At 36.7% G+C, this 11,370-nt stretch overlaps 1 protein-coding gene across 1 annotated transcript in view; it reads left to right on the top strand.

Annotated features, from left to right (window-relative positions):
• The first annotated feature begins 380 nt into the window (after nucleotides 1-380).
• GRM5 (glutamate metabotropic receptor 5) overlaps nucleotides 381-11,370 on the top strand; it is a 418,657-nt gene continuing 407,667 nt past the window's right edge. The window contains exon 1 of the mRNA XM_011363299.1: nucleotides 381-547. The gene's annotated coding sequence lies outside the window, so the exon portion shown is untranslated. The remainder of the gene's footprint in view (nucleotides 548-11,370) is intronic.

The following is an 11,370-nucleotide window of genomic DNA, read 5'->3' as shown; positions in this document are numbered from 1 at the left end:
TTTACCACTTGTCTGAAGAGGGCACAGATACCACTTGACTCTCAATACAAACTCATTCTTAGGACTTAGGGATTTGCATCCCAGGTGCTGAGATATGAAGGTGCATGTAGGTGCACATGGGAAAACTCAAGTCTTAGGGTGCCCCCCTCAAACCCTTCATCATGTAAGCATCTGGCTGTGGAGCTGGTTTACCTATCCAGATTGACCCAAAGTCTGTGTTCCTAATGGAACTCATTGTGCCACTTGGTGGCACCAAAAAGTTACACTGAGAACTCTATTCTCTATAAATACAAACTACCACCCCTCCCGCCTCCGCGCTCTCCCCTTCCCCCCTTCTCCCCTTTCTCAGTAGCAGGGAGATTGCCGCACACGCCGCCCTCAGCTCTGCTGTTCTGCGTGCTCTGGGAGCAGGAGATGAGCTTAAGATCATCTTGGGGGGGAGCCCGGGACTGGAGAGGCTGGTTCTGCCCCACTGATCAGCACGGCCCAACTTTGTGGGGGGCTAGCTAGATCGCGTCTCACTGCCCGCTGCGTGGCCAACAGGGGGGTAAGCTCGCTAAGTGTCTGCGTGCCCAAGTGTCCCCAGCCAGGAAGGAGGTAGGGGCTATCAGCTTGCTGGGTAGCACACAGTTTGGTTTTCGGGGAAGGGGACGAGGGTGGAGCGGAGGTGGCCAGAACCTCGATATTGAAATCTGCTCCATTTGCTGGCAGCCTTAGTTAAACCTGTTGGGAGAAAAGGCGAGAGCAATGGGGTAAATGAGGGAATGGCTGCAAGGGTTGAGAAAGGGATTCTGCATGCCTTCAGATCCGAGTTCCCGCTCCCTAAGGCCAGGTACGCCTGTTTAGAATGCAGCCTGTTCTTCCTCAATCACCAAGGGCTCGAAATAGAGAGAAGCACAGGTAGAAATGGAAGGAAGGAGAGTCGCTTCGTAATAGCTGAATTAGCTGCCCGGACGGTAGCGCCTGCCGCAGGAAGAGAGGGACAGCGGGTGGTGCTGAAATCACTGCTTTATCAAACAGGCTAGTGTGCCTCCTAAACCTCAGTCTGCGCCCTCCCGCTCTTTCCTCTCTCTTGGATGTATCTTTCCCTTCGGACACAAAATCTGCTAGTTACCCCGGAATGGCAGCATGAGCAGCATTTCAAGGAGGAAGCCCAGGCTGCAGTGACCTGGGGAAAGAACCTGGGGCAGGCCCTCGAGCTAGCTGGTGACCAGAGCCCAACCTGCACTTGGGACCTCACAGAGGGACATGAAGAATCTTCCTGGAGGCTTCTTGGAACTGGTGCTGGAGTTTTTGACTGCCCCCATTTCCCTCCAGAGCAGGTGCTTATTTATGCACAATCTCGGGGCTGCCTCAGCTTGAGCAACCAGGCAGATTCTCCAACACTTTACTTTCCACTAAGTTCCACTAAGAAACTGACACAGGCCAGTGGGAAGGCAGAGTCTCCCTTCTACTTTCTTCATGCCCTACATGTTGTTTTATTGTTCTGAGTCCCTAGAGACTGAACCAGAGCTAATCTGTATCCTTAATGCTGGCTACTGGCAGCCAAGGGAGCATTGCTTTGTACTGGGTGCAACCCCTCCCACAGTGGGAATAAGCTGAGATTTTCTGTAGAATTTTCTTAGTTATACAACATTCTAGACATTCTTTTCAGTATTGGTGTGTTTGGGCATGCTACCTCTTGTTAGGTGTTCTTTGTGCTCCTCATTCCCCTCATGGAGTACAGGAAAATTTCACCTTTAATTTCTCTCATATCTATGTAATTACACATTTAAGAATTAGTTATGACTATTTCTGTCTGTTATGAATGTCGACTTTTGTTTAAAAGGATCTTTGGTTGGGTACTCGAAAATACTGACTGCTTCCTGAACTCATCAGGTTAATACACATCCCACAAAGTCTCCAGCCTTCTCCAGAGGAAACCCTTTCAGCACTCCGGACAGATCCTTCAAGGTTTCTTAGGAGAAGAATGTGGATACAGTGCTTTCTACGTAACTGCTTCTTTTACAAGAAAAGCCTTTTCTAGTTGTGTATACCCTGCTTGACAAAATATATAATCTAGGTGTTTTCATTGCATTCCCTAGACCTCTGCTATCCTATGGTAATGTTTTTGCTGTGGGCTATTCTCAAAGAGAAACCAAACTCTTCATTGTTCATTTATTAAAGAGCATATTGAGATTATTTGAAAAAGGGGGTGGTGGCATTTGACTAATCCAAATACTTCCCCAGTTCTTCACTTTACTTGCATAGGTAGACACAGGCATCTACCATCACTTCATAGTACACATTATTGGCACAATGACAAGCACCAAGGTGAAAACCAAAAAAAACACACTCATAGGTACTATGTCCAACCCACACAAAATATATAGTCTTTGGGAATATTCGAGAAACAATATACAATTTTCAGTTTTCATTCTGATTATTGACATTGTTATGCTTCTTAATTCAATATTTTGTCTCATTAAACATGCTTACTTTTATGACTTAAGGATTTTAATAATTCTAAATTTCTTATTTTTCTTCAAAACACACTGAAGATTTTATAGGAGTCTTATTATATCGTCTTTTATAGCATCGTCAGGGCATTTTAGTCAGGAAAACTATGTCAAATGTGAATGAATGTAGGTGAAATTGCAGGTAAAAAATATGAGATAAAGTTAATTATAAAAAATACTGTACTTATTTGTGCACCATTTTCTTCCAGGATGGAGTAAGGCCTTCCATTCTTATTCAATGAAGAGAGAGACACATTAACTATTCCTCTTTAAACTTTTGGCTGTGTTATTTTAGTAGTTAGATAGAGTATAAACTAATTACTATTTTATGAATATATATGTGTTGATATATGTTGATATATACTAATCAGTTTGTTTGGAGTTTGGATACACTGAAGGTATATTACTTCAAAGAAGGAACAATCTACTATCTAAAAATATTGTTACTTTTAATATTCAGAGAGATATTAATTGTAGGCCTGAGGCATTATTTAGTCATCATTTTCATTAATGAGCAGGTCTTAGAAGAATATAAGCAGGTAGGAACATCAGAAGGAATGTTTTCAGTTCCTGATCTGTATGTACAACCCAAGAAAGGAAAATTAAAATTTTGATTTTGAATTTTCAACTATTCATAAATGAGACAATATCTTCTTGATAGTCCTCTATCTTAGTTAAACCATAGTTCTAAAATATGTTATGCCATAGGCATGTTTTCATTTCCTTTAAATTTGCAGAGAAGAAAATAAATAGCTAGATTTTACAAGATCTAATCTTGTTTGAATTATATATACCTTTAGTAGGAGAACCAAGCAAAAGTCTTGAGGCAGGCTCATCCCTGTTCTAATAACTACCATTTATTGAGCACATTAGGTATTATGCCAAGTACTGAATATGTTATTTAATCCTCACAACAATTATACAAGGAAATACTTATTTTTGCTTTCCAGTGTTCAAATGGAGCTTCCCCCCACCGCCCCCTTTCACTGTCACACAACAAGGAAATGGAAAGAATAAAAAGTATACATTTGTTTTTTTTTTTTTTGAACTCAAACTTACCCTTATTCCATTGCATTTGATTAGATTAGATGTGGTTGACCATCATGGAATTGCTTCATTTTGGTTTCCTGCGAATTGTAGATTGCGTGGGAGTACAGACCCTTACTCAAGATTGCCTGAGTCTGAATCCCAGCTTGCTGGCTTACAAGTTATGTGACTTTGGGCAAGTTATTTAACATTGTGCCACCTCTGTTTTCTCACTTTAAAAATAGGGAATGGGTTGTAACACTGTGGCCTCATTAAGTGATTATAATGACTTAATTGCAGAAATATATTAAAGTGCCAGACCACTGTGAACAGTATAGAAATAGCAGTTATGATTATTGATCATGTCCATGCCTTTGAATACGAAATGTTTTCTAGGTTTTTCATGTTATTTAATTTAATTTTCTCAACAGCCCTATGGTTGGTACATACTTGCTTTCTCAAGCATCTTCTTTTATTTTAGTCAAACTATTCAGGAAATTTAAAGCAAAGATTTAGATGCACTGCCCCCCCACACACTATTTTATATAGACATGATTCTGTTGGTCTTATAAAGACACCAGACCTAAGAATTATTCTCTGTGTATTAGTTTTTACAATAAGTCTGGTTATAGGCTGCTGACTTTCAACTTTTGAGCATAAATGTTCTGAGGAAAATTAAAAGCTCATAATCATAATGGCACTAGTGAGCACTGCAATAATAGTGTAGCCTATTTACATTCACAATATTTTACAGAGAAATAATTGAAAAATATTTTTAAAAAGTCACTTTGTCTTAATACATAATAACGAAGTAGAACCATTTCAAGACCCATTTCAAGAAGAAAGGTGAATAATACAGTTATATTACTCTTTAAGAAATAAAAATGAAATTTTGAAAAATAAACATGAGTTATTATATAAAATTATTCCTTGTTAAAATTATAATGAGCTTTGCATTTTATATTAAAAATAGCCTTTGAAATGAAATATATCATAGGATACTCTTCCCACATTCATTTATTATAATTTGTAGACATTCAGAACTATGCTTATTTAATGTAAGACAGTATCATTATTGATGCTCACAGTTTAATCTGCATTTCTCCATTTGAAATTGCAAGCTTCAAAACAAAATAATGCATCCAGAAACAAGTTACAAAGTGAAGAAGGAATACGGCAAGCCTATTACAAACTATTTTGCTTGGAATTATTAGGATGTTTCAGGAAAAGGCTTTGTGGGACTGACATATCCAAATGCTTGGCACTTAGTTGTGTTCTTCCTTTGATGATTATATAGACCTTGCCAGAATGAGTTTCATGTAAATCAGCAGTTTTCAAATGGGGATGACTTTGACCTGCAGGGGACGTTCGACAGTCTGGGGACATTTTTATCCATCACAACTAGAAGAGGTATATGCTATTGGCATGTGGAGACCAGAGATCCTGCTAAACATGCTACAATACATAGAACAGCAGCACCCCCCTCCCCTCCACTCCCGACACACACAAAAGAATTGTCTAGTCCAAATTCTCAACAATGTTCATGTTGAGAAACCCTGATCTAAATGATTCTAGGAAACAGAGTTACCCATATTTATTTGATTTGTTTGTATGGTGTTTGAAGGTATCTTATTAGCATTACATAAGAATTTGATGGAAAGCAGTCTCCAGAATATTTTGTAATCAATGCATGAGGTTTAACTGAATAACACATTTAGTCCTATGGGATACATTATTTTCTGATTAGGTTGAATGTGGGCTTTAGAGCCAAGAGAGTTAGGTTCATGTCCTGATTCTACCATTTATTATAGATATGAGATTTCTGGCAACATTCTCCACCTCTAAACCTCAATTTCTAGAGATATTTAATGTGGGTAGTAATTATACCTACCTCACAGAGTCATTGTGAGACTAATATTAAAATAACGCTTATACAGTTCATTATTTAGCACAAAGTGGGTACTAAGTATTAGATGTTAATAAGGAACTAGAGATCGAGTTGGAAATGCAAAACCACATTTTCAAGCATCTGATGATAGGCAATATAATATGCACAATAATGCTTTACAGTCTTTAGAGCTATGCCATAAATAACAAAAAAGCAGCTGAAGGCTGCAAAATGGGGAAAAGGCTCCAATCCCTGTTTGATAATTAAATTGAGACTAGTTAACAGTGGATTACATCATTTTTATTGCTTTGCTGTGGAAAGCTATTTCAAGTCTTCATGGACTACTAAACTAGTTTTTTAATGATTTACAATGATTTAGTGAGCTTTATTCTACTGCCAGCACCTTTTAATTAATGCATAAAATTACAGATTTTACTTTTATACAATATTATGTAAGGCTCTTTGTGGTTTAAGAGGGTTTTCAATGAAAATGTGGCTTTTTTTTGTCTTGGGCAAAACAGGGGGGATGCTGGACTTTCTTGTTTACAAGGTCACAGATGTGTGCTTCAGATAGCTACAACAATGAAGCTTTTCTTTGACTATAAAGCTCTCGATATTATTATACTTCAGAGTGTCTCTTATCTATGGGATGCACTTGTTTTTAGGAAAATATATCTAAGGCATCCATAGCATATGCAATATTGACACCCCCGACTATTTATGATGAGTCTATTGCTCAGGCAGAAGGGATCATTTTAGTTTTGATGTCCTGGGCTGTGAGATTTGCTTGTGTGGGGATTAAGTTATATAAGAGACATCTGTGCCAGAAAAATGATTGGTGTTTGAGAAGATTGTTGAAAATAAAAGACAATGTGAGCTGTGAATCTGGATGTGATGTAAGTTGTCACTTATGGAAAATTCTACCCACTGATATTTCTTCTTCATACACATTTAGGGTACAATGTGAGACTATATGATTACCTGAGACAAAATACTTTTATGCATATTAAATATATGTCTATTGTTTTCTATAATGGAGTAGTAATTAATTTTATTGTGTTATGAGCCCAGAAATATAATATTGAATAAAGTAGCCTAGTGTTTCTGAAAATAGGATCCTAAACTAACATGTCTTATAAGTTGCACAATTTATATAAATGCTCATAATTTACCACTTTGATAGAGTTAAAGGTCTTCATATTATTAGATTGTAGATCTATAACATTTTGAAGCCTTTTTGAAATCATTGTATTATTTAATTCCTGCCCATTGTCTAGAGCAAGAATCTGATCTTTTTTTATTTTTATTTTTATTTTTTGCTACCAACCTATAACCACTACCACCTCAGAATTATAACCTAAAGCAAATAATTTATTCTCTGGGATACTCTATTTTCTGATATATGAAATGGAGATAATCACTTTCTTAGCAGTAATTTTGTTCCAGGCCGAAGTGGGACTAATAATGGAAAAAGGCTTTGTACACTGAAAATAAAGTAATATGATATTATTATTTCCCTTTTTTTTTTTCCTACCAGACCCTTGTAAAATGAGTGAATGAGGCTCGTGGCAGGATAGCTAAGGAGAAATGACCTCACCCAAGAACTTGTATAGAAGGAAGAGAGCAAAAGGCCTCATGGAAAGAACATTGTGTGGTATCTGGAATTGATGAGATTAAGGAGAAAGGACTGAGAGTGAAGTCAATGCCACCTTTTAAAATCTAAATTGATAGATTATAAAATATGGAAATGTTTATGCCAGTGATATCATGAATTTGTCCTATAAAATACTTTCAAAAGTAAGTAAATTGCAACATTGTTTGTGATAGTAAAATCTATAGACAATCGAAATATCTAACAATAGGGGATAATTAAATATATTTTGGTACACTCCTATCATTGAATACTATGCAACTGTCTAAAAGAAATAGATTTTCCCAGTGTGAATCTTGGCTTTGCTACTCATAAAAAGGTCATAACCAAACCTTTTTATCTCTCTGAGCCCCAGATCTTCCATCTGTAAAATATGAATAAAATTACTTATCTTATAGTTTTTTCATGACAATTAAATATTTCAGTCATGACTAAGCATAGTAACCCCTCTGCATTTTAATTTCCATTATTGTTTACATCATCGAAATGACCTAATATGGAAAAATATTTATAATACATTATATGGAGAATTAAAATATTATGATATAGATTTTGTACTAATGTTTAAATAAAAATCTGTATATGATATGCTTAGAAGATTATAGAAGAGCATATACTAATGTGTAGAATGTTCTAGTCCCAGGTCTACTAAAAGTCATTTAATCCCTATTGGTTTCAGTTAAACTGAATCATTTACAGGGCTCTCTCTAGTTCTGTGGTGCTATTTTTCTTAATAAGTTGAATAGCCATGGGGAATACTAAAGATTTCTCCTGCTACTTTGTCAGTTCCTGCTTTCTTTCTGAGGTCCTCTATTACCTGGACCCATTGGACAGAGAAAATTTCTTCCTTTATTTTTCAATTTTCTGTGGTGGGGCAGGGCTACTCTCTTGGAACCTCAATCAAGTAATTGACCAGAAAGCCATGTGGAAGTGATTCACTTTAGTTGTTCATTCAGTAGAATTTATTAAACATCTATTTTGTGCAATTATATCAGATGCTATGGACGGCACAAATTTAACCTTTATAGGGGTTTGAAATCTGTTGGAAGACAAAACGCGTATAAATAGCTACAATTTTAGCTTAGTAATAAATATCGTAAGAAAGTATGGGTAAAAATGCCATGTGAGTTCAGAGAATAGGGCAAACACTGCAAGGTGAGGGATTTGGGAAGATCTTATAAAGGGACTATTTAAAAATATTATCTCATAAAATCCTCATTAAAACTCTTTAAGGTAGGTACTATTTTCATTCCAATTAGGTTCAGAGAGGCTAAGCGACCAAGGGCACACAGCTAACAAAAGTAGCTCCAGGATTCAAACTCAAGTCTACTGACTCCAAGCCCATGCTCTTAAAAACTCTGCTATAAAGACCTTTAAAATAAGAACAGTTAAGGGATCAGAAGCAGCATGAACAAAACCATTGATGAAAAGAGATGTGTACCTGGGGGAGACAAATTTAACTTGATAGGCAGACTTCCAAGAAAGGGCAAATTGAAGGAAGATGAGGCCACAAGAAAGATGGGCAGAAATTTAGAAGGCAGATCCCTCAATTCCACACTTTAAAAAATATCACAAGTAACAAATATACTTTGATTATAAATTTAGGAATTTGGGAACACAGGCGAAGGTAAAGAAAAAATAAAATATTATATATTTTCCACCTTGGTCAATGTGACATGACTTTTATTTGCTCAGGTTGCAAATCTTTGTGTTCTCACTCATTCTTCTTTTTCCTTCACATCTCAAGTCAGATCTGACAGCAAATTCCATCTTCAAGACATATTCAGAATTCTACCAGTTCTCACCACAAATACTACCATCTCCCTGATCCAAGCCACTGTCATCTCTCCCACCTCAGTTATTACGATAGTTTCCTAAGTGTTCTGCTTTTGTGCCTTATTCTTTTTGAAATGTTGATCAACGTGTGGCCCTTCCAGAAAATCAGCCTCATACAATGTTAAAGCCAAAGTCTTTTAAAGTCCACAATGATTCAACATCATCATACTATCTCTCAAACCTCACTCCTTCGTCTCTCCTTGTTTTTACTTCATTGCAGTCACACTAGCCCCCTTGCTTCTCCTCAGCACACAAAGCATAAGTCTGCCACAGGGATTTTGCTTTTGATTTTACCTTTACCTAGAATGTAAGGGAATGACTCGTTTCTTTACTTCTTTTAGTTATTTACCCAAATTTTACTTTTATAGTTTATACTTCATTGTCTACATTATTAAAATTTTCCCATCTTCCTTCCCTGCCTTGTTGTTTCTCTTTAACCTTTATTACATTATAGCATATATTTTGCGTCCTTATTTATTATCTGATAAACCCTCTTAGATTACAGACCCCACGAGAGTGTGAATTTATGTCTACTTTATCAATAATTGAATCCTCAGGGCCTAGAAGAGTGCTTGGTAAGGAAGAGTTACTTGATAAATACTTATCGGATAAATGAGTGATGCTGCTAGAGCCAGTGTATACCCTACTGATCTATTTGGAATTTATGCGCTATTGATTTCTTATATTTTGGGAGCACATGGAATGACTATTTAACCTTGTAATGTGCTAAGTTCTAGCATAATTCTGTCAAATTTCTAAGTTGCAATTTATTTCAAAATACATTTTCCAGGTATCTGAGTTTCATAGCTAATATCAATAAAATATAGCCATTGTGCTTATCCAAGGCAGGTTATGAAACAGTCACTGCTTTTTAACCTGGAGGGCCATAATCTAGTGAGAAATGCTAGGACAATGTAAATAAGTTTGTATTAGATAATTGCACATATTTACACCTTCTGTGAGCTGAATCATCTTTTTTACTGTAATGTTCTTCACCCTCTAGTTTTCAAGGAAATGCCTGAAAGATTCTATATTCCTAGGAAGTTCAAACTGCTTTTGGGTAGTCCCTCTAATTTTCCACGGACTTTGGAAATACCTCTCCCAAAGGAAGGAGCAGTAAGGCAGCAAGGGCTAACAAAAAAGATTATGTTATGGAATCACTGGGCACAGGCATGTATTCTAGCTCCATCACTTTCTAAGTGATTAACTAGTTTTTAACTTATCAAAACCCATTATATCATTTGTAAAATAGAGATAATAAAATAATACCTACATCTCAGGGTTTTTATGAGGATTATTGACACCTACATGCCATACTCACAGAGACACACCTACACACAGACACAGATGTATAGTGCAAATAGTGTATAATATCTTCTGGGGGAATGGAATGTATTTTGTTCTCTGCAAAAGGAAAGCCTTGTGTATGTCTATAAATATAAAGAACATTCTTTTTTGGCTTCTCTGACATCACCCACTTACTTTCTCTCTTTTCTGAGTTGCCTTCATTTAAAAAAAAAAAAATGGTGACATTGGTTAACGAAATCCAGTAAGTTTCAGGTATATAATTTAGCAGTAAGGCATATATATATTTCATTGTGTGTTCAGCTCCCATAGTTAGATTTCTTTCTGTTACCACATGTTTGACCCCCTTTACCCTGTCTACCTCCCCTCTCCCCCTCTGGTAACCACTAGTCCATTGTTCATGTCCATGAGTCTCTGTTAGTTTGTCCTGTTCGTCTGTTGCTTTTAGGTTTATATCCCACATATAAGCGATATCATGTTTTTCAACATTTTCTGCCTGGCTTATTTCGCTTAGCATGATTATCTCGAAGTCCATCTATGTTGTTGCAAATGCACACTGATGTTCACAGCAGCATTATTCACGGTGGCCAGGACATGGGAGCAACCGAAGTGTTCTACAATAGATGATTAGATAAAGAAGCTTATGGTACAATGAAATATTACTCAGCTACAAGAAGAGATGAAAACCTGCCTTCATTTCCTTAGGTAGCTTTTCAACAAACTGACCTCTCTGTGGAACTTACTTTTAATTTCTACCTTTTCTTTATTTATACATGATCTCTAGGTGATTGTATTCATTCCAAAGAGTTTATATATTGTTGACCCTCAATTTACATCTCTCATCCAAAATGGTCCTCTAGGTCCAGCCTTACATATCTAGCTTCCTGTTTGACAGCTGTACCTGAATGCTTCAAAAACATCTCTAATTTAGCATGTTCAAAAGAAAATTAAATTTTCCTCTGCTTCACCTATTTCTGTACCAGTCTGTCCCATCTTTTAATGGTACCAAAACACACTGGTTTTTTAAGACTTGAAACCTAAGGGTAGATCCTGATTCCTTTCTACCTTACTATCTACATCCAGTCCATTGGCAAGTCTACTTCTCTCACTATCTACTCTCACCAGTCATAGCCAAGCCATTATTGTCCTTACCTAGATTATTATAA

Source organism: Pteropus vampyrus, unplaced genomic scaffold (assembly GCF_000151845.1).
Source record: "Pteropus vampyrus isolate Shadow unplaced genomic scaffold, Pvam_2.0 Scaffold84, whole genome shotgun sequence".
In the NCBI taxonomy this organism is placed as follows: domain Eukaryota; kingdom Metazoa; phylum Chordata; class Mammalia; order Chiroptera; family Pteropodidae; genus Pteropus; species Pteropus vampyrus.
The sequence above is the reverse complement of the archived record's forward strand: the minus strand, read 5'-3'. Positions and strand labels throughout refer to the sequence as shown.